General features: G+C 48.5%; 1 long non-coding RNA gene across 1 annotated transcript in view; it reads right to left on the bottom strand.

Annotated features, from left to right (window-relative positions):
• Positions 1-15,838: 15,838 nt before the first annotated feature.
• Positions 15,839-24,307, bottom strand: part of LOC129150162 (uncharacterized) — a 152,340-nt gene continuing 143,871 nt past the window's right edge. The window contains exon 3 of the long non-coding RNA XR_008556888.1: positions 15,839-15,968. This is a non-coding gene — a long non-coding RNA (uncharacterized LOC129150162). The remainder of the gene's footprint in view (positions 15,969-24,307) is intronic.

Below are 24,307 nucleotides of genomic sequence, written 5' to 3'. Positions count from 1 at the left end.
GGAAAAGGCGGGCAGGGGGGCGCAGGGGGAGTAGGTCCCAAATCTCACTCTCCGAGACTCTGGTGTAAGAAGCCTCAGGTGCAGCCTGGTGGGAGTATTTTCCTTCCTAGGTGCAGCCAAGATGGAGAACCACTAACACCGGTGGAACCACTGGGACTGTAACCCACCCATGGGCACCCCACTCCAGTGGTGGGAGGTGCCCACCTGCATATTGTGGATTCTGTGAATTTCCAAAAGGCCCATTGTATAGAGCCGTGGTCGGCAAACTGCGGCTCGCGAGCCACATGCGGCTCTTTGGCCCCTTGAGTATGGCTCTTCCACAAAATACCACGGCCTGGGCGAGTCTATTTTGAAGAAGTGGCGTTAGAAGAAGTTTAAGTTTAAAAAATTTGGCTCTCAAAAGAAAATTCAATTGTTGTACTGTTGATATTTGGCTCTGTTGACTAATGAGTTTGCCGACCACTGGTGTAGGGGAAAAACCTCAAGCTGATCAAGAATAGGGAACTCATACAATTTAACAAAAGGGAGATAAATAATCCAATTAAAAATGGGCAAAGGACCTAAATAGACACTTCTCCAAAGTGGACATACAGAAGGCCAAAAAGCATATGAAAAAAATGCTCAAAGTCACTAAACATCCGAGAGATGCAAATCAAAACAACAATGAGGTATCACCTCACACCTGTCAGAATGGTTATCATCAACAAATTAACAAACGACAAGTGTTGGTGAGGATGTGGAGAAAAGGGAACCCTTGTGCACTGCTGGTGGGAATGCAGACTGGTGCAGCCACTGTGAAAACAGTATGGAGTTTCCTAAAAAAAACTAAAAATGGAACTCCCATTTGACCCAGTTATCCCACTTCTAAGAATATATCCCAAGAAACTAGAAACACCAATCAGAAAGGATATATGCACCCCTATGTTCATAGCAGCACAATTTACAATAGTAGTATTTGGAAACAGCCTAAGTGCCCATTAACAGATGAGTGGATTAAAAACCTGTGGTACATACTAGTATATGCAATGGAATACTATGCAGCTGTAAAAAAAGAAAGAACTCTTACCATTTGCAACAGCATGGATGGACCTGGAGAGCATTACACTAAGCAAAATAAGCCAGTCATAGAAAGATAAATATCACAAGATCTCACTCACATGTGAAATCTAATGAACAACATAAACTAATGAACAAAAATAGACCCAGAGACATAGAAGCAGGAACAGACTGTCAAACCTCAGAGGGAAGGCAGGGGAGGGTGGGAAGACATCAACCAATGAACTTGTATGCATATATACATAACCCATGGACACAGACAATAGGGTGGTAAAGGCCTAGGGTGGGGGCGGGGGGTGGGCTGAGAGAGGTTAATGGGGGAAAAAGAAGACATATGTAATACTTTCAACAATAAAGAGTTTTGTGTTTTTTTTAAAAAAAAGAATACATGGTCTGCCCAGGATCTTAGAGCTCAAAGTACCAGCTCAGGAGCTTAGGCTCCTTCGGTGATGCTTGTCAAGCCCCCCATTGTAAGCACCTCATCTGAGGCCACAGAGAAAAGGTGCTCCCCTCCACTCGCCTGCTTCCCTTTCTCCCCGGGAAGCCTCCTGCACACAGATCTCCAGCTCCCAGTGTATCCTGGGAAACCTGACCTATGACAGGTGGTCCCAGCATTAAGAGCCCGGGAGGTGGAAGCAGTTTGGCTCTTCCTGGAATTTTCTTATCCCCATACCTGCCCGACTCACCCCCTCACTTTATTCGTGGCTCATCTCCAATGCACCATCGCAGAGAGGACTTCTCTGACAGTCCTATCTAACGTTTCCCTGCCCAAATCAATTGCTAGCATGTCACCCTTCCCCCCCTTCTTCTATGCAGTCATCAACATCCGAAATTGTCTTGGTCTTTGCTTTCTTGTTCATGTTCTCCCGCCAGGAGGTAAGCTCCAGAGGAAAGATACCTGCTATGCTGATCACCACTGGGTACCCAGCTTCTAAGCAGCATGATGCAAGCCCTTAAGAAATATCTGTTGCGTGAATGGAGGAGAAGATGCACATTCATTCACAGTGGAAAGCACTGGGCTGAGCGTTAGGAGCCTTTACCTCTAGATTGGTTTCTGCCATTCACTACTTGTGTGACTTTAGGGAAGTCCCTTGACCTTCCTGGGCCTCAGTTTTCTCATCTGCAGAATGAGGTGACTATATGTGGTGATTACTGGGGGTTCTGACAGCTCCAGCATGCTATCACTGTACATGGTTTTTCAGCTCAAAATTGCTCTCTCTGGAAACAACATGGGAATCATAGAATTTCTGAGCTGGAAAGGAGCTTCCCGGAGCATTTCCCAACATCCCTTGAGCGTAGGCTCTCAGATGTCAATTTCATGATTACACACATGCAAGAAAAACTTTCAAGTGAAAAGACTCAAAATGCTTAGAACAGTGGTTCTGGAAGCGGGGTCCATCAGGGTCTCCAGATGGCACTGCTGACCACAAGAGTTTGTTCTTGTCACTGATTTATAGCTCCAGCCCTGGCAGGAAACAGAGGCCACCAAGTCCAGCTTCCCACGCAATGCAGTGCCACATGGGAAGGCTGGTTTTGAGGCCTTTCATCCACTGACCAACTATATTCGAGGCCTACTGGAAGGAAAGGAAGGAAATAAAGTGTCAGGATGACATTATCCCTAAATTAGAGACAAGGAAACGATGCTCAGAGAAGCTGAGTTTAGTCCAGAGCCAGAGGTATGAAGGTGGAGGTGGAACTTGAAGCCAGAGCTGCCTGACTCCAAAATCTGTGCCCTTTCCTCTGCCTCCTCAGGTCTGTAATTACTGTTAACAAAAGAACAGGAGGTCCCTGGAGCCCAGGAAAGAGCTAGGTGGGGCCCCAGAGCCTCTCCTGACCTCTGCTGGCTTTAAGCATCATGGGAGACGTAAGCACCCCATCTGAGGCCGCAGACAAAAGGTGCTCCCCTTTCCTGAGCCCTGCTGGTCTGCAGACACACTTGTGGTGGACTGGCCAGTCCAAGCCAACTCTCCCTGTTGGGAGCTGGGTGTGAGACCCAGAGAGTGAAGAATGAGGAAGGCATGTCTACAGGACAGTGAGGACAGTTAAGTCAGGAGCATGGAGAAATCACCTGGGTCCAGAGATGCCTTGGTCTTGATGGTGGCCTATAACCCTGGTGGTGAGCTCTCTTTGGGGTTCGAAGGGAAGCTTTCAGGATAGTTTCTGGAACTCTCTTACCCACCAGTATCCTTATAATTAATCCCATCAACTAGATTATATGTGTTCTCTGTTCGCTGCAGCAAGAATGAGTCGAAGAACTCAGATCAGTGAAATTGGTAACTGGATTCCCACCTGGTAACCACCCCAACTTACTGGTTCTCAGCCAATCCTCATTTCTAGTGTTGACCCCTGAAGGAAATTCACAAGGTTCAAAAAGAATATGACCCATCTCCTAGAGTGGTAGGATGTGACTGGCAAACCTAGGGGGCATTCTGGCTTTTTCTCTTCCTCCCCACTAAGTTCAAACGACCAGTAAATCCTTGATGGCTCTACTTCCAAAGTATCCCCAAACCCAACAACTCTCTCCACTTCCACGGGCAAAGCCTTAGTCACACCACCACCATCTTTGCCTGGACTTTAGCAGTAGCAAATGATGGTCCCCTTTTTTCCACTCTTGCCCCTTTAAAATCCACCCCACACACAGAAGTTCAGGCTTTCCAGGGGTTTCCCAATACCAATTCCTTAGCAAAGTCCACAAGAGCCTATAGAATCTGGCCCTTGCCTATCTCTTAAACTTCATCTCCCTCTACCCTTCCCCCAGCACACACACACAGCAAGGCCCTTTGATTTTCCTCCAACACAACAAGCTTATCTGCCTCAGGAACTTTGTACTTGCTCTTCCTACATATCTACCTCCTCTCATTGTTCAGGTCTTCCTCAAATGTCACCTCCTCAGAGAAGCCCTCCCTGACCACTCCAGCTCAGTCACTGTCACATTTTGCTCTTCTGTCTTCTACATAGCACCTGTCAGGACCTGATGTGCCCTATTCACTTTCTTGTCCCTAGCCTGGGAATGGCCCCTGATATCCAATAGGCACTTAAGTGTTTGCTGCTTGCCTGACTGACCATCATTTATCTGACATCCCACCATCTCTGGGGATTCCGATTGGCCTCTGTCATGCTCTGTCTCTCCATTGCTTTCTACCTTAGCAGCTCCCAGGCAGGGGTGGCCCCCGGCTCTGCAGGGCCCATGCTGAGTCCAACGCCTCTAATGCGGATATATGAACACATCTTTGCTGCAGAAGACAATGCTCCAGCTCTCCCTTCAGTGAATGGAAAAACTAGAATTCCGCCCCTTGGACGCAAATAGCCCCATGAATCCCTTGCTTGCTTACTTTTTTTCAGGGTTTATATATTTTTTTTAAATTAAACTTGTTGAGATAATTGTGGATTCACATGGAGTTATAAGAAATAAAAATAGGGAGGTCCCGTGTACCCTTCCCCCGGCTTCCCCCAGTGATAACATCCCGTAAAACTACATTAAAATATCACAATATCAAACCTGGATACTGTCATTGATACAGGAAAGATACAGACCACTCCCGTCACCACAAGGATCCCTCGTGTTGCCGTATTTTACAGCTACCCCCGCACCACCCCCCACCCTGACAACCACTAAGCTAGACTCTCTTTCTATAATTTAGTCATTTCACTCCTTGCTTTCTTTCCGCACTTTCAGACCCCACAGCCTTGCTGTTGGACTCTTGGCTGACTCGCATCCGCTTGTGGTCAGCCTCAGGTCTGGCCTTCCCTTCCCTCCTGAGTCATGTTGTCTGATCTTAGCCCTTAAATGACATTTTGATTTTTTTTTAGGACATTCTTTCTAATTCATCCGGGGTATTTCACGTCAATCTCCATCTTCCTAAGGAGGCAGCATCTGCCTATGCAAAGAGCATGGACTTTGAATCTGTCTCCACTTCTCTGAGCTTCTGTTTCTTCATCTAGACCAGTGGTCGGCAAACTCATCAGTCAACAGAGCCAAATATCAACAGTACAACGATTGAAATTTCTTTTGAGAGCTGAAAACCGACTTCTGCACATGGGCCACCAAGTTTCAATCGCACTGTACGTGCGCGCCCACACGTGGTATTTTGTGGAAGAGCCACACTCAAGGGGCCAAAGAGCCGCATGTGGCTCGCGAGCTGCAGTTTGCCGATCACGGATCTATACAATGGGGTCATTAATACCAACTTTGCCAACCTGTGGAGATTAAATGACACAATGAGGTGACTGCCCAGTACCCAGCATGTGCAGGCATTCGATGCTTGGTAGCTGGGAGAGGTAATCAGGCACAATTTAAGACCAGCTGCAAATCTCAGCAACTCAACAAAACACCATCCCTGGAGGGGATTAAAGTCAGAAAGGGCACATGATCCTAGAGCTGAAATCCCACGGTTTATTCATAACAGCTGACAACTGGACTAAGTTATCATCTCTCAAAAAGGTGTCAAGTGCCCCGGCCAGGTGGCTCGGTTGGAGCATCATCCACATACCCCAAAAGGTTGCGGATTCGATCCCCAGTCAGGGTGCGCACAGGAGGCAACCAATCAATGTTTCTCTCTCACACCTTTTCTCTCTCTAAAAAAAAAAAAAAATCAATAAAAACGTATCTGTAGGGAGCGGCTATAGGGTTAAGCCTCGGACTGCCCTGTTGGCAAAGCCACAAACAAGTCCCAGCTTAGAGGGCACAGCCCTCTTAGCATAATTAAGCTTGACCTTATGATGCTCCCTAGATCTTATCTGGGTAGCTAATGGGCTGTGGGAGGTGCAGTAAGTGCTGCCAAAACAAGTGAAACTCACAAGAACATCGTAACTATGGTGACCACTACCTTGTTTACCTCTGGCTATAAAATAAAGGCTCAGCTTGCCCCCTCCCTCAGGCTCAAGGAACCCTTGGCTGTGCTGGCATGGCACACATATCCTTGGGTGAGGATTAAATAAAAGGGGTGGGGGGCAGCGAGCATTTGGGGAGAGCTCAGGAATGGATCATCAGAAATCTGCCAATCAACAACATTCATCACACAACGTGCTGTGTGTCCTTGCCAAGTTTCTCTACCTCTCTGGGCCTCCACAGGGGAACAAGCTCAATCTGTGGTTTCTGTTATGCCCAGAGTTCAGGTTCCACAATACTCAATCACCAGGGAGCCTTTTCTCCGATGCAAAAGCAAAGAGTCTTTATTCAAACCCGGGTTTGGCTCCCAGCCTCCTCCGACGCAGCAGTGGGGCCAGAGAGAGCGATTCCCGGGGGAGCGATGGGTTATAATGGGTTGGACATTTGGGTGGGCTTAGGGAAGTGACGTGGGTTACAGAGATTGCCTAATAGGCCAGGGTTTTTCAGCAGGGTCTTACAGCACAAAAGTCAGGAAGTGACCAGTACATTCTGAGGCTGGAGCCGTCCCCCATAGTTTCCTGATTGGTCAACAGTGATGTATAGGGAGTATCCTGTGGATATGCCTTATTAGGACCTAGCTGCCCTCTGGAGCTTCATTGGTCCACTCAGGTGGTTGGGGGAGTTAGGACATTCCTGGTGCTCCCGTGGCCACTCCCAGCAAGGGGGGGGTGTCCTTCTACAAGATGGAGGATAGCCAGTTTTGCTTTGCCCTTTCAGTTTCCTTGCCCCATGCTTCAGGGTCCACAGAGGAGAGCAAGGTGGGGCCCCACAAAGATCTCTGGCCTCTTCCCTCGCCCACCAACCCAAAGCGGCCTGTTATTGGTTCTCATATCAAGAGTCCAAAAGGGTTTTCCTTTGAAGAGGCTCCGGTGGTTCAAGAACTCTTGAGCCCACATCTCTGATCACTGCTGAGGATGACCATTGCTGAGGCTCCTGCGGCTCCAAAGGTCTGTGATCCCAAGTGCTCGCTTTTGTGTACAAACAGTTTGGGCTCTCTGTGGAAGAGGCAGGTCTAAGCTGAAGGACCAGGAAGCCTCCTTTGACCCTGGAGATGCAGGTAGGGCTTCGTATGGGCACTTCCGGCGCCTCCTTCCTAACTAAAGAGTCGGAGGCCCAGAGCATGAGCAGCGGCAGCAGGGTGGTGGGAGCACTGTGCATGTGTGCAAATCCGTGAGGGAGGGTGCCGACTCAGCCCTGACTGTGGGTACATTCGGGGGTGCGAGGACCCCGCGTGAGTTGCAGCATGGCCGACTCCGACACCCAGTTCCAGCAGAGGATTCCTATGACATGCTTCTCCTGACCAAGGCGGGAGAGGGAGCAACAGTCCACCTTGCTCAGCTTCATAACCTCTGGTGGCCCCGCTGGATGCAGACTCGGCTCAAACTTTGGAAACATTTGCCCCCTTGCTTCTCTTATGTCCATCTCGGGAAGGTCAGAGCGGCACTGTCACATGTGACTACTTAAATTAGGAACAATTTAAAATCCGACTCCCCGCTGCACTTGCCAACGTCAGGTGTGGCCCTGCGGTGGCCAGCACAGCTACAGAGCAAAAAGTGCGATGGCCTGAGTCCAGTCCTCCCCAGACCGCCTTCTACAAATCCCTTCATCAGGGTCCCCACATCCTTATCCCTTGTTCCTAAAGGGCCTGGACTGGGGTGAACCGAGCTCCCCCCCTTCCCCCGCCAAGTTCATGTTCATCCAGACCTCACACTATGACCTTATTTGGAAATAGGATCTTTGCAGATGTAATTAGTCAAGATGAGGTCATACTGGATTAGGGTAGACCCCAAATCCAGCACGACTGGTGTCCTTAGAAAAAGAGGAGACAGAACTCTCACAGGGAGGCCATGTGACCACAGCAGGGCGGCAGTGACACATTCGCATGCTCAGCAGCTCCCAGCGCAGCCGGCAGCTGCCAGACCCTAGGAAGAGGTGAGAAAGGCTTTCCCCCACAGCCTTCGGCAGGAGCGTGGCCCTCATGACACCTTGTTCTTGGGCTTTTGGTCTCCAGAACCGCGGGAGATGAATTTGTTGTGTAAAGCCACCCAGTTTGTGGTAAATTGTCACAGCAGCCCTAGGAATCTATCGGGGACCCAAATGGAAACCCCCACATTCTCATCCAGCTCCTCCCTCCTTCTCTCCCAGACATCTCAGACCTCATCGGATCCTTCAGATATTAACCTCCAGGCATGGCACCCACCAAGCTGATCAGATCCCCCAGGTCCAAGGACAAGAGAAGCTAGAGGAGGCCTGGCACTGGGGGGTGCAGGATGCTGGCTGGTGGGGCTGCCCACACGTGCAGGGCCCTCGGTAAGTACCTAGAGACTCCCAGAGAGCCTGCGAAAGCCAGGACCTCCTCTCCATTCAGCCCTAAAACAATATCACAAGGCTCCCGGAGAGCAACAAGCCCCAGGCAGTCCAGGCAGTGGTTAAACAGTGGAGCCCGATAGCTTACTTTATTAACCAGCTAAATCAAAGAGCTGTGATAGTCTCTGTCCGGTAATAAAACGCAGGAAGGAGCTGAATCACCCACCTATTAGCATAACAGACGTGGCCTGGCTGAACCGGGGCTGGACCACAACAAAGCCAGCCAGCGTTTCCGCCTCCAACCCTGCCACCTCCTCCGCCCGACCCGGCACCGCACGGCGCACCTGTCCACATCCACCTGCCCATGGGTGAGGCTGCATCAGAATCTGTCTGTGGTGGCTTGCTTTGTAAATACACCCAGAATTCTCCCTCTCAAACACATTCCCTCCCAACTCCTCCAGGACCCCACCGTGACCCCAAACAAGAACAAAGCCACCAAACGCCAGAAATCCAGGGTTTATTGAATCAGTTCTTTGAGGAAGCAGCCAGCCCCAGGTTTTTACAATATTTCATAAACAGGTGCAAAGCCCCCAGATGCAAGTGCTGCACAGCATTGAGAAGCCACAGTGCCCCCTAGAACCAGCATCTCCTCTGAGCACACGGAGCCAGGAGACACCCTACTTTGTGCCCTGCACCCCACCGTCGCACTGTTCCTCAGGCACTCTCTCCTGCAGCTTTAAAACGGGAAAGAAGGGCATAGCTGTAAAAAGACAGGTGTGAAATCGCTGCCTTCCTTCAGGCAGTGTCGTAGCGGGGTCACGCTGAACGGGTTACCTAATGTTCTGAGCCTCAATTTCCTCACATGAAAATGATGACTCCATGGACCAGCGTGCACACATGCAGAGCCCTCGGTAAGTATCTAACGTGCTTAAGAGTTTGGTATATCATAGATGCTCCATTAATGTTACTTATTAATTATTTTGATAAATCGTGTGCCTAACAGACAGTAAGTACTCAACAAAAAATAATTACTATTATTTCTAAAGCAACATCTAGCAAAACCAAGCTCCAGTCTGGCTGGTGTGGCTCAGTGGTTGAGCACCAACCCATGAACCCGGAGGTCACCACTTCTATTCCGGGTCAGGGCCCATGCCTGGGTTGAGGGCTCCATCCCCAGTGTGGGGTGTGCAAGAGGCAGCTGTTTCCCTCTCTCTATGCTTCTCCCTTCCCCTCTCTCTAAAATCAATAAAAACACTTAAAAAAAAAAAAAAAGCTCCAAATGCAATAAAACTTAGCATGAAAAAGTTTATGGGAACAGATTTAACTCCACAACCATCCAAATTATAGCCCTCAGAAAAATCCCCACTAATGTGAAGAGCAGGGCCCAGAAAGCTCCACGAAGCCACGTGCAACCAGGCTGGCAGCTCACTCCCTGCTGCTCCATCGCTGGCTCTTCGTGAAGGCCCCTTGATTTATCACCGCACTGCGCCTGAACTCTTCGGCCTGGAGGTCTGCTCCATTAGGGCCCATTACTTCAGGCCATGTTCGCAGGCAGCCTCTGGGGCTTCGTGCACTTCCATCAGGAAGTCCTGCCGGGAAGAGTTCCAGGTGCCCCTGTGCTAATGCGATTTAGCCTCGCAACACGCAGGTCCACTGAGAATCCTGACGAAGGAACCCGGCATGAGTTCATTCTTCTTCCCAAGAGAGAAGAGAGCAGGAAGAAAGAAAAGGGAGAGGCATTCTTGCTTGACCTCTCCTGAGATGGTGATGTTCCTTTTCATTTGCTTCTAGAATCTGCCAATCAGAGGGTGATTTTAGCCCCGCCCTTCTCGCCAGAGTGTGAGGGAGGCACTGAGGCCAGCAGCCTCCTCTTGGCCTGCGATGAGATCTGCAGCTGGGATCTGGCCACCTGACGCTGACCTGGGGGGGACCTCAGATTCATTCGCCAGAGCTTTCCGGAATGGGCATTTGGTATGCAGAAGGGTTTTTATTTCAAGTTAAGGCTTTTCTTACACTCAAAAGCAATTTACCCTGGAAATTATTACTATGAAGACAAGAATGAAGGATGCACGCATTTAGCTACAAGTCAGCTCCATTCTCCCTGACAAGCCACCCTCACGTCCTCCCGGAGCAAAGAGCTGAGGAAACACGAGGAGTGGGCACACCCGGCACACAGCAAGGCCCAAATTTCATGGCATATGTGCCTTTCCAGATGACTGCATGGATACGCTCCATAACACATTGTTAAAGTGATAATTAGCGATAGACTTGGTATGAATATTCCAAATAAAATTTCTCTCCACAACAGTTGATGGAGACAAAGGGCATCACACAAAATGTAAGAAGTATCACAGGGATTTTGTGTGTGTGTGTGTGTGTGTGTGTGTGTGTGTGTGTGTTTAAAAAGGCACTGGGAATACATCACAAGTTGATGTCAACACATTGAACATCTCAGGATCCATTTTCAATGGAAGGTATGTGAGCATGTATATTTCTCCCTCAGTGCTGAGGAAATATAATATAATGCCCCCCTTCACAAAACACCAAACTCCAAGAAGGGAAGAGAAACCCAATTCTGGAAGTTACTCTTCTGTTGCCCTGCTTAACAGCAGCTAAGGATACTAAAGATGCGAAGTGACAAAAACAAAACAGAGGGAACGCCGAGGAATCGGCATAAAGTAACTCCAACCAGGGTGACTCACACTTGAAGAGTGAGAGAGAGAAGGCTTTTATTCATGCTTCACATTTCCCCCCTAAATGAAACTGCTGAAGGCTGCAGCTCTGCCCCCACAACCTTTTACACACATTCCCATTTTTAAATTCACCGTGATTTTGCTCCACATGGAGCAGCGGTGATGCCAATGGCACACTCCCTCTCCTCCCCACTGCCTAATTCTCGAGGGCAGATAACAGACTCCAGGCATCCAAAGCAACGAGAGTGAGGAAGCGAGGGAACCTCTGACACCGAACGAACAAAAGGAGGGTCCCCAGAGCCCACCGCGTGGCCGTGGATGGAGAACCAGCGCCGCTCAGGGGCCTGGAGAAACCCACCCTGCGGGGCTTAAAGAGCACACGGAGAGGAATGCAATCAGCAGTGCCGCCGTGTCTCCTCCGTTATCGCCAGGGATTCTGTGCTTACTCAGATGGAATATCCCATTTGAAGGGTGAAGCTGAGCTCAGGAGGGAAATCGGTGGCAGTGTGCACACATGCAGAGACCTTGGCAGGCAGAAGTCCCGCTGCCTCCCCGCAGTCCTACCAGACATCACCCGACACCACTTCCTGTCTTAACTGGCTATGGAGTCCAAGAACATCCTAAAGCCATCTCCACACCCCCTTCAATTTCTAAACGAGGAAACCGGAGACCAGAGATGTTGAATGATGTGCCCAACACAAAGGCTTGAGAACAAGTGGCAGGATTGGTTTCAGACCTAGGACCTTCACTGAGCTTCAATCTTACTTTTCTATTAAAACGATGCTACTCCCTTCTTTCCTTCCTTGGACTAAATTAACGTCCAAACCACGGAATTGTCTTGGAAGGAGTAAAATTAAACATTTAGATAAGAATTTTGAGAAAGGAAAAAGTACCATCTAGTATAGGATGATCTCAGCACTGTGGACCTCCCAGTCCGACCCCAGCTTCTTCAGGACCTGAGGGAAGCCCGCCTCAGTGCAGAGGGCACCAGGAGCAGCGGGGGATAGGGGGAGGGGAAACGGGGGGGGGGACGGGGGTTGGGAGGCAGGGCTGCAGGCAGCCCCCAGGACTCACACTTCTGCTGCAGAGCCTTTGCCCTGCCTCTTCCTTCTGCAGGTGCTACTTCCTCGGAGACCATGGCGTATCCGCAGGGCTCAGTCTTTCTCCTCCTTTAAGTCTGTAATCATATGCCCCCTTCTCAATAAGGCCCACACTACAGTCTTTAAAATTGTACCCTGAGACTCCCCATCTCCTGCACCCTACTTAATTTTTTCCGTAGCATTTATCACATTCTCAGACTATATAATGTACCTATTTATTATGTTTTTTTTGACTACCACCTTCCATTTCTAAAGAATATACACGAGGACAAGGAATTTTATCTTTTTGTTCACTCTGGATTCTCCTGGGTCTAGAATAGTACCCGGCACATAATAGATGCTCAGTAAATACTGGTTGACTAAATGAATGAACAAATAATTGCTCTGTCCCTGTGCTTCTCGTCCCTCCACTCTCTCCCTCAGCAACAACCACCTACTTCACACACACACACAGAGCTTTCTGCTTTTTTCTCTCTTCTCTACCTGTACCCAGGCCTACCACTAAGATCAACAAGGATAGTTTAGGCTAAACTTAAAAATTCAGTAATAATATTGCCAAGCCCTCCATTAAACACTCATATTTTATATACATATGGAGTTTTATATGCATTAAAAAACCTCTAGAATGAAACACTGGGATACGGATAAGATACCACTGGGTATGTCCGGGGACCCAGATGGTTGTGTTTTTATACTATTTGAATTCTGAACTATGTGACTATACTTAACTATTAAACATGTTTAATTAAAAGTAAAAATGTGTGTGTGGGGAGGGAATCCTCACATATTTCTCCACTCTTGTCTTCAACACCATGTTAGTACCAATTTTTCTGGGTGAAGGTCACTAAAACGCTGTCTGCCTTGGGTGAGGATGGCGAGGCAGGGTGGCAGTTCTCCTTTTCTCTAGTTCCCACATTTTCTTAAATGAGATTGTTACTTTTATGAAAATGAAATAATGGAAAAAGTTTCCATCAAGCAGAAGGATATGAATTAATGCAAGTTCCCCTACATACATAAAACATGGAGACTTTGTTTCAACTCATGAATCCCTTTACCTTTAATTTTGCTCACTCCCATTTGGATTTCTCATTTAACAGACTTCCGACTATGTTGCCTAAGATGGCACCAAGGTCTCTGGAGGTGAACATGAAGGACACAGACAATGCCTTCAAGGAGGTGGTACCCAGTGAGGAGGGCCACAAGCAAGCAAGCCTCACTGCCTAACAGACACTCGAAAATGACAGCTGAGATGAATGGGCCAGTGGATCGTGTGTGACTTCAGACTGGTACACATTTTCTGCCCTGAGATGTCTAACTGAACTTACTCCACAAGGGAGTACATGTGGGTCATTAGGCATTGACCTTCTCTAGGCTGTGATTTTCCTGAGGATGGAATCCCTATTTAATTCATCTTGGTCTTCTCAGCCTCCAACTTGGCACCTTGCAACAGTTGCTGCTCTATAAATGGGTTATGAAGGAATGAATAACTATTTCTCAGTAGCCAATGAGGAACTGCAAGATATACCCCAGTTCCAAACTCAGACACCACCTCTCCCTCACTCACCATCTGCTGAACTCCACCGTCATTCATAGCTATGCTCTGTCCTGGGCAAGGCAATGTAGGCTGAGTAACCCGAGTGCGGATATGGGAAGTCCTCTAAGAAAGGGCATGTGTGCCTTCCCAGGGTCTAATACATTTAGGCACAAAGTAGTTAATGCTGGCTCCATACTTTGAGGTCTTTGTAACCTTCGTTAATTGTCCTTTGATCTCTTTCTGGGGAATTACCTTAAGAAAATAATCCATGTGAAGATTAAACTAGAACCATGGTCATTCGTGCTGCTTAAAATAGAGGAAAGCTGGAAACAACCTAAACGCCCGTCCATGTGTGATTAGATAAACAAAGATGGTACATCTCTGTAATTGGGGATAGTACTCTTACATTACAGTGGCTGCAGACTCATGTAACTCGTGGCAAAAAAAATAATAATAATAAATGAATGGGGATGTGCATTCTTTGAGCTATATCCATGTGGCTTTATTTCTTTACACAAAATGATTTAGCACCCTCATTTTTTTGTAAATTACACGTGGCCTCAGTTTTCTGTATTTAAAGGTATCACTTGATCATTTTTATAAAGCTTGTATAGAAAAGCTGTTGTGATGAGACATTAAATGACAATGAGTGTTATCAGAGAATATGTGTGGTGCTGTGACATTAGTTACATGTGTATGTACATGTGACACTAGAGCCTAGACAGGGATCTGGGAGGCTCTTCAACAGTCGCAGTGGCTGTCTTTGGGGCAAGTAGGATTAGGGGATGGTTTTCTCTTCTTCCATTTGTCTTTCTGATGCTTAAATCATAAGCATGTGTCACTTTACAATACTGAAAATAACAACCAAAGTTACTTTGATTGCAGAAAGAAAAGAACAACGCCCCTGGATTAGGAGAGACTCTAAAAGGTGAGAGTAAGAGTTGTGAGAGTAAAACCAGCTGGAACATGGAAAGAAGCCTGGCCTCGCTAACGCTGCTTTCTCCCAGGGAGGGAGCCGGGCTCCAGTCACCTCCAAATTGACAAAGACTACACTTTCTCGCACACATCCAGCCAAAGCACGTCTGCCAAATATGAGGTCCCCACCAAGAGAGGCAGAGTCGCCACTGTGTGAGTCTCACCTGGGACAAGGCAGGGAGGGGAGAGGCACAGGGAGCCGATGGCAGGAGACACTGACCAGGCCAGGTAGCAGCTGTCAGAGTGGACCCTGTTCACCAACGAAACAGGTGTGACACGAACTTGGCAACTTCTGAGACACAGGAATGTCTAGAGGTGCTTCTAACCTAAAGAGACCCAGTTTCGGGGAAGACTGTTTAACCCAGCACTTGGAGGCAGAGGACGTTAACATTTCCTCATAGAGCAGGTTAACCAGAACTCCCAGAGCTGAAGCAGGAATCGCCTGCTGAAAGGCGGACATGAGATCGTCACAGTCCATGGGGAATGGCATCCAGGATAGAATCCAATGCAGGAGGGAAATTCTCTTCTCACAATATCCATTGGCAAAACTGGCCGCAACTCAATAGACAATTTCCTCAGGGGCACTCTAAAGAACGTTAGGACTCGTGCTGCATCCTTGGCTTCTCTGGTCTTTGTTCCAGCATTTGCAACTGCAAAGTGAGAAAGACTCCCCCTGTGTGTGCTCCATTCAGTGGCTCCTGGACAGACAGCTCGGGAACTGCTGTGGGTGGCTCCTGGTCATTGCTGGCATCTGCAAACAGGGAGAGTGCTTATCACAATGGGACTCAACCATTCTCCTGCTTTCATCATGTCAACAATGAACAGAAATGAGACAGAAGCTGGAGTGGGCAGTGGGCAGGACGCAGCAGGAGCCTGGGAAAGGAGGCAGTACACGAGGTTAACCAGAGTAGCAGGGCCAATAGAATAGCAGGAGGAAGGGAGGAAGGACGCAGGGATGAAGCGGCACGGTCAGAGAGGAAGGATTCAGAAAGGGGCAGAAGGTGTGAGCAGAGAGGCAAGGCCAGCATGGGCTGAAGAGCTCAGATTCCTCGCCATGCCCTGTCACCTCCTGCTTTACCATCTGCCTCCCATTCTTTGTCTTCTGACCCAGTAGGGGTCATCCCAGCCCCACCTCCCAATTCCTACCTACTCCTAGCCCAACTCTAAGCCCTACCAGAGAAACAGACTTACCGCCACGGTTCTTGGGCCTGCAAGTCCCCAGTTCCAGCCGTCCTTGGGGCTCCTGCCGGTGTGGGTGCAACCCTTCAGGTGTTGGTTTCCTCAGTATTGCAATCTGTGCTTTCCAGAATCTCCTTTCTTCCCATTCTTCAGGAAGATGTCAGGACGTTTTTGTCCCTCGACTGGACAAGATCCAGCAGGAGTAGGCAACGCAGGGCCAAATCCGAGACACCAGACTGAGAGGGACAGGGAGGGGAAATGGGACAGTCCTGGGTGATCTGGACCATCTGGTCACCTCAGTCTAATCTTATGAGTGGACAAGGAGACCAAATTAGATCAGAGCTCAGTGTACGGCAGAGTCACGAGATTACTTTCTACTTGGGACTGAAGACCTTTTGTCACCACTGATCGTCCAAACACAGGTGCAAGCAGATCTATCTACCAAAGACTTATAAACCAGAACAGTTTCATAACTGAAAAGTGTGTGAACCCTAGCCACAATCAACAACCTGCTCCACGTAGATCAGCCTCCACGAAGCACATCGTTGCGCCCTACATCTAGGCTCCCTCCAGGATGAGTGTCCCCCTGCTAACACCTCCTCTAAGCAGGTGCTCACCTGGAAGAATGGACAAGACGTGATGCCAACCAGTAGAGCTTGGGCCCAATCCCAGCATGAGCCAGGAGCTTGCCTCCTGCTTTATGGCCACAGGACTGACTGACTGTTCACCAAGCCAAGCTGGATAAACATCTTACAAACTCGACCATTTCCTGTGGCCATAAGAATGGCTGAAATGTAAGAATCCGCTACTGGCAACCCCAAATCTTAAAGCATATACTCTACGCCACTTTTTCTCCAACTTTAGTGCGCAGCAGAATCAACCGGAGGCCTTATTCAAGGAGATTTTTTTGATTCAGTCGGTCTGGGGTAGAGGCTGAGAATTTGTATTTCTAACAAGTTCCCAGGTGCTGCTGCTTCTACCTCTGGTCTGGGGACTAGGGAACCACTGGTCCACATCCAGGGCGGGTAACAGTATACCTGTCTTCTATTAAGGAACCTCCAGCATACAAATGACTCACTTTCACTTAGCACGTTAACCTCACCCAAAGCTGGGGCACAGAAGGCTGCCATACAAAGAGAACTACTGACAAATTCATTCATTCTAAGGCCTTAAAAGAAAAAATAAATAAAAAGCAACTAATCCAAGCGGACCTCGCTCCCACCTCCTGCCAATTTCTCTATCGCATCACCCTTCCCTAGTTTCTGTGTAGCCCCCGGCACCGTGGAACCTTTTGGTCACCATTGCCTGGCTCACTGCCACCTGACACTAGGACGAGAGCTCCAAGAGAGCGGGCACTTTGCCTGTCTTGTTCAGCACTGTAATCCCAGCGCCTAGAACACTGCCTGGTGCTTAGCTGCTTCTCCATACATGCCTGTTGAATGAACAAATGAATGTACCAAAGAATCAAACAGCCTAAGACACTAGGAGCAGCATCTTCCAGTGTGGTTCCCAAAGTTGGGTTTGAGATTTTCCTCCCAATTTCTTTCCCTTTTGACAGTAAAAGCTGGACTCCTTGTGCTTCCCCAGGATGTGAAGGAGAGATGTACCTCAGCCTGGCTCTCGGTGGCAGGAGAAAGAAGACAGGAAGTCCCAGGCCTGGGGCTGGTGCTGAGTCACTTCCCAGCTCTGGTGCCCTTTCACACAGAAAGGATGCTGATGAGTCAGCTCTACCTGGAAATAGGACTTGGGAGGCAACAGGTGTAGTAGAACGATGTGATGTTTTAGAGTCAAGAGATTTGGGTTCAAACCCGAGGCAAGTCATTTAAATCTCCCTGTGTCTCAGTTTCTTCATCTGTAAAACAGGGATGGTGAATATACCCCAAGGTATAGCGTACTTGTGAGGTTCAAGGAAGTTAGAATATATGAACATCTTGGTAAACAGTAAAAGACTGTAACTTGCTGGTAAGTGATTACTAATAAGACCATGTAGTCTCTGGAGGGATCCAAGTCGGTGACATATCTCAGGATGTGCATCTCCACCCAGCCCTGCCCTGCTGCCTCTCTTAGTTCTACCCAGTGTCCCCAGACCCCAACCCCAGGCTGCTGCGCGGAAGCCCCAGCCCAACAGTAGCAGCCCTGGAGCTGGCACTGGCCACCCAGAGCCCCGGTGGCGCTGCCAGCAGTGTCGCAGCCAGAGGCCACAGCCAGTGGCGATGCGGCCAGGAGGGAGCCCAGGAGGAGACCACTGTGGGAAGCCGCAGAGGAGCATGGGACCAAGCAAGTGGTAGGAAACAAGCTGAGATCCCTTGACTTTTGGCCAAAATCCTCTGAATAGCCCAGAGTCCCAGAGATGAGAACTTCAGAGACGCCAAGGCTCCCCTCATCAGCAGGCCCTGGCTTCTCTCACCAGGCTCAGGGCCTTGGGGTTGGGGGCGGTCTACACTCCTTCTCCCCACCACCCCCCGCCCTCCCCAGGTCTCCTTTACCCTGAATTAACCAGTGGGCTGCATTAACCAGTTCCCCATTAATCACGTTTTATGCTCCAGGAAAAGAGGCTCTTGGCCATAAGATGCCCTCACGCTGCAGGTGTCCCCTCTCCTGGCCAGTCACTCCCACACTGTTCCCACTCCTTAAGTGACAGCCTTCAGGACAAATCTGCAAGCAGCGTGACTTCTCATCCCTTTGACCAAGAGTTCGATTCACTCAGGTAACTAACCACATACAGCTGGGCCCAGCCTTCGTGCAGCCGTGCGCCATGTGCCCGGGAGGACAAGCACAGCCATGGGTTCCTGCCCTCGACCAGCATGTGATCTGCTTGGAGGCACAGAATTCATCACCACCACCATGAACTGCTCTGTTCACTGCAGAAAAGAAACACCCGGGGTGGGGAGTAAGGGCATCTTTACTAAGTCATCTTCAGTGGCTGAGTTCTCCTCTGGCTTCGAAATGCTGTATTGATTGGGGCATCTGGGCCATGGGCAAATTCTTTGATTCCTGGCAATGTTATGAAGTGATTGCTGCTGGTGGTTGCTTGAATCAGGAAAGTTCAGGGAGGTGTCATGCATCAAGGGGCTTGAAGAACGAAAGAATTTCAACATGTAGAAAGGGCGAGAAAGGGCGCTCCAAGCGAGGGAAGTGAGTGAGGCAGAGGGCGCTGAAGGGTGTCTGTAACCAGGGCAAGGCCAGGACGTGGGGCATGGAGAGAATGGAAGCTGGTAGGGCTTGAGGCACCTGTGAGCTCTCTAAGGTGAACTGCTCAAAAGCCGCAAGTCTCCACAGGCCACCCTCAGCTCTGCGCTGACAGCAGTCTATGAATGATGATGAATGTGTGAGGGTGCCGAGGGGGAGGACCAGGGAAACACACGTGTTGAGGATCCCTGGCTTTCAAAGGATGAGGAGAGAAAGGTGCCAGAGAGGTAGGGGGACCATGGAGCCTTAATCAGCCTGTCTGCTTACTGGGCCTGTGCCAGGGCCCCCAGTACCCTCCGAGGATGAAGACATTCCTGCCTTGTCCTCTCCCTCTCCCTCTGTCCCCACACCCGGCTTCCAGGCTGGGCTGGGGAGGAGCAGCAGGACTGTTACTCCAGGCAAATCTCAGCAGGCAGGTGGGGACCTGCTCACAGGAACACCCAGCTGTCTGGGGCAAGTGCTGGAGGAGGGGTATCCGCTGGCCAGAAATGGGTGTGAAGGGCCCATGGTCTCTGGTTTCGGGTTGGACAGGGCTGGCTGTGGACTATCCTACTGGAGAGAGAAGAGCCTCACTCCCACCTCTGCTCCAGTTCGCCTCCCCCTGTCCCATGGACCTCTCTGCTGTTCCTGCCTCGAGCTTCTGTACAGACCGATCCCTTTGTCTGTGCTGCACTTCACGGCTTCATCTCGTCATATCCTCATTGCATTTCCAAACCTGACTCCAAACTCGCCTTCTCCATGAAGCCCCTGACTCTTTTTTAATATGCATATTTATTTTATTTTATTGAATTTATTGGGCTGACATGGTTTAATAAAACTATATAGGTTTCAAGTATACAGTTCTATAATACATCACCTATATATTGCATTATGTGTTCACCACCCCAAGTCAAGTCTCCTTCCATCACCATTTATCCCCTATACCCTCTTCTACCTCCCCCACCCACCTTTCCCTCTGGTAATCACCATGCTGTGACTCTTTTGGTTAATATCACTCCTTTGCTCCCAGGCTCCCAGAGTACACTGTTCTCACAATACTTTTCACATTCTGGAATTATCCATGGCCCTGTCTCCCCCACCGGACCATAAACACCCTCAGATCAGAGTCTCCATCAGGGGTCACAGATTCAAGTGCACACAGGACCACATGGGTCATACAAATGAGAGAAGCAGCTCATTTGTGGGACTCAGATGGTAGCTATTTTGGTGTTAGCCAGACAGTTGGGAGTCCTAGGATCTGCGAGAAATTAGAGGGACTGGCCTTACCTGAAGGGGAAAATAATACCATGTGGGTACGTGGGCCAGAACTTCACATTTTGGGGGAGAAGCCTGATATCAGCGGTATCAGAGTTTTTGCACATGAAATCACCCCATTGTTATGTGTCAGCAGTGAATGCAAATTTAAGACACCATGTTGTGAGCCAATAAAATGCACCTGCAGGCCAGACCAGCTCAAGTGCCACCGGTTTGCAGCCTCTAGACTTATTTCTGTATCCCCTGTGCCTGGCACATTATAGATACTCAATAAATGTTTTTTGATTGAAAAGCAAATGCATGAATGAAGGAAGGAACAGAAAAGAGGAGCAGATGGGTGGAAGCGGGGAAACAGGAAGGATGGCCAATTGTCATGATGCCAAGTGGTGGGTCGGCAGCTTCAGGTGACCCTACTGCCAAGCTGTCAGTGTGAACACCATCCTGGTCTCACTTGCTGGCTGAGGGGGGATGGAAGACTAGAGGTCTGTGATCCCAGAGTCCGCAAACCTCTTCTCAGAAGGCACTACAGTAAGAAGCTCTTGCTGCAGCTAAAACGCACATGCTGAAAGCAAGCCTGTGTGCACACACTGATGAGCAAGGTGTGCGGAAGCTGGAGGCTCAGCACGGAACTTCTGATGAGGCTCAGCTTTTGCTGCATGTTACAGACATGTTCAGGAAAGAAAGGAGGAATAATTTTGCCATTTGGAGGGTGCAGAGGGGGAAGAAAGGAGTCGTCAAGCCAGACTTCCCTGTCTCTAGCCAGAACCTCCTGCTCTGCTGCTGCCTTGCTGGCCCTTAAAGCTTTGGGGAGGGCATGCGTGAGCCTGGCGTGGACCGTGGCCTCCAGGAACACCACCGGGAGGGAGTGGTGTGCCAGCGTCCATGTAGAATGCCTGGGGTTGCAAAAGAAAAGTTTTTTCAGGTTCAACTGAGTTATAATTTATTTTTTCTAACTGATCATTACTGCTGCCGGCTCTATAAATAACCACCTAGGAAGTCTGCTTTTCTGCTTCCAAATCCTCAGAAAGCATTGCCAGGGTCTCTGTGGTTTCTGGCCTGCCAAGCACACAGCACATTTCTTCCCCGTGCAGTCCTTCAGGGAATCCTCCCGCAGCGCACGCCAAGGAATCTGCCGAGTTCTGCCCAGCTCAGTCCTCCCCTTCCTGATCCAATTCCTCTCCTTCAAACAGGCCCCCCACTCCACAAGAGGCCTCGCTCCCCGGACACAGGGGGTTCCCTGGCCAAGGTCCTGCTTCTCTCTGTGTACTCTGTGACAACCCAACTGTAGCCCCTCAGTGCTTAGAAGACAAGAGTTATTTGTAGCACAGCAATCCAACTGCAGCATCATTCGAGCCCAGGGAGGGAAAGAGGGATCGTCTGATGGTGTCACCGACAAAGTATCAAGGTTCAAGACAGGCCCGGGAAGGATGGCTGTAGTTTACATGGAATCAAGATAAATCATTTCAAGGAGAATATATTCAAGCGTGACTCGGTTTAATCAAGCATAAAAACAAAAAGTATGTTCATGGTGCTCAGAAAAATGTACGTTTATGTTTTTTCTAAATGACATGGAATTTTCTCTTTAAATAGACAAGGAACCTATAGGCAGAAAGACCCATCATGTACCAAGCACTGTGCTGGGCCCTTCAGGTGCAATGTCTGTTTTATCTTTACAACGTGATACCTTGGAGGCAGGCATTCCTATGCCCATTTGTAGATGGGGGATCCAAGGAAAGGGACTTGCTCAAAGTTATGCAGAACAAAAGAGTGAGGATGATATTCAAGCCCAGATTCATCAGATCCCAACGCCTAAGTGTTTCACTACTACACCCTGCTGCTTCTCTAGCTAGAAGACCAGGATTTCAAGACCTATTTATTTTCTAATTTTCAGATTAAAATGCAGTTCAGAAAGCAAGAAAAGCTTGGTTGGATACCTAACCACAAGTCATTAATAGCCATATTTGAACTTTTTGAACAGTAATCTCTCTAAAGGTCAATTATGAAATCTTAAGTGCTCAATCTTTCACCATTTATTAAGAAAATGACCATAAAGGCTATAGTCATTCACATGACTCTAACAGTCTAAAAATAATACCTTGTGTATTTTGGATAGGTTTTAAAAACAATAATTTCTAATATTAACAAAACAATTTAAAATGTTAGTTTTCAGTTATTCAATCCTCTAAGGCAGGTTGGGCAGCCCTCTGTTCACTTCGATAGCATTCTGCACTCCCCCTGTTGGCGGTACCAGCAATACCACATTCGAATGGCCTGTTTCCTCTTCTGTCTCTCCTGCTAGGCCTGTGATCCCCCAAGTTTTTTGGTCATGTGCCCTAGCAGTGAAAATCTGTGTATACCCACATGTGTATACATGTGTTTCTTTGTAAATTATATTCATACTCTGTCATTCACAAAAACAAAAAGAAAGGGTGATATATGTATGTGTTTATTGACCTATGTATTTATTTGTCTATTTTATTTTCTTCCTGCCTCCCAGTGGACCATCTCACCTTTCATGGCCTCCAACATGCATGTCTCGCTTTGGAGACTACTGCTCTGGGCTATGTGTCTAGCATCCTTCATTTATTCATCCTCCTCCCCATTTCTAGTAGCACCTACTCTATTCGAGGACTATGCTGGGCACTGGGGATACCATGGTGAACAAGAGGACAAGAATTGTGTTTTCCATGGAGTTTACAATCCAGTGGGTGAAACAATCCTATATAATAAAAGCCTAATATGCAAATTGACTGAATGGCAGGAATGACCAGTCACTATGACACTCACTGACCACTAGGGGGCAGATGCTCAATGCAGGAGCTGCCCCAAGCCCGCAGGCCCCCAGACCAGCCAAGGTGGGTGCCAGCAGGGGACCCCTGGTCACCATGCAAATCTGCCCTGATCACTGGCCAGGCCTAGGGACCTTACCGTGCACGAATTTCATGCACTGGGCCTCTAGAGTCAGATAATGCCAGATAGTGATTAAATACAAAGAAAATAAAACAGGGGGATGTGATAGAATGTGATGGAGAATGACTGTGGGAGTGAGAGGGAAATCACATTGGATGAGGAGCTCAGTGGCGGCCTCGTGAGCTGCACGATGAGCAGGCTGCATGCTCAGGTCCAGAGGGAGCGTGAGTGTTCTGAATGTCAATGCCAATGTGGCTGGACTGTAATGAGCTGGTAGTAGGAGAGGCTGGAGAAGTTAGAAGCTCAGGCTGGGGAGTCCCTGGCAGAGATGAATTCTAGCCCCACTGCCTACTGACTGGTGACCTTGGAGATTCATGCCACATGCTGCCCAGGGTTATAAAGGAGCTATGAAAAGGACTAAAAGAGTAAATATGTGAAACATCAACATCAGTTAGAAGAATGCCCAGCACACAGTTTGCATCAATAAATGGCAGCCCTTGGTGCCTGTTTACTTGTTTATCATTCCCCTGAGGTGGAACTTCTGGCCCAGCTGGGCATGGCCAGTCTTTCCTGCTGATCCAGAGCAGCTGTCACCATGCCCGGCCTATCGGAAGAGCTCAATGAAAATCTGATCAATGAATGAATGTCAATATGGGTAAAGCAAGAAAATAAAAATGGGTAAATCTTACAGAAAATCAGAGTTTGGCTGAAGATAAAAGATAGATTTTGTTTAAACCAATTTTTTTTCTAATTATAAAAATAATGTCATGGATAGTCTGGGAATCTTTGACATTTTACACAGAAATGGGATCATATTCTATATACCACTTAGTACATATTTTCCATTCCACATGTCTGTTATGAGAGGCAGTGGAACATACAGGTTAAGAACGTGGGCACACATAAACTAATTACTAAAATTCTGCAACACAACAAAAATATATCATATTTTTTGCCAATCTGACAAAGAAATAGGTATAATTTTGTGTCATTTCGTCTGGACAGCTATTGTTGTTGTGTTGGCTATCATCATGTGTGTGTGTTTTTATTTATTTGACAACCTAAGGGAAGAGAGGTCAGTGCCCATAACTAAATTAACATTCCCCCCACCAGTTGCATGTTTTAACCATTCTTGCAGCACACAGGTTGAAAATCACTGCTCTAGACAGAGTGCCTGGATGTGCGTCCCGTCACCACCACTGGCCACCTATATCATCCCACT

This window comes from Eptesicus fuscus, chromosome 9 (assembly GCF_027574615.1).
Source record: "Eptesicus fuscus isolate TK198812 chromosome 9, DD_ASM_mEF_20220401, whole genome shotgun sequence".
Classification (NCBI taxonomy): Eukaryota; Metazoa; Chordata; class Mammalia; order Chiroptera; family Vespertilionidae; genus Eptesicus; species Eptesicus fuscus.
This window is presented reverse-complemented; position numbering and strand designations above follow the sequence as displayed.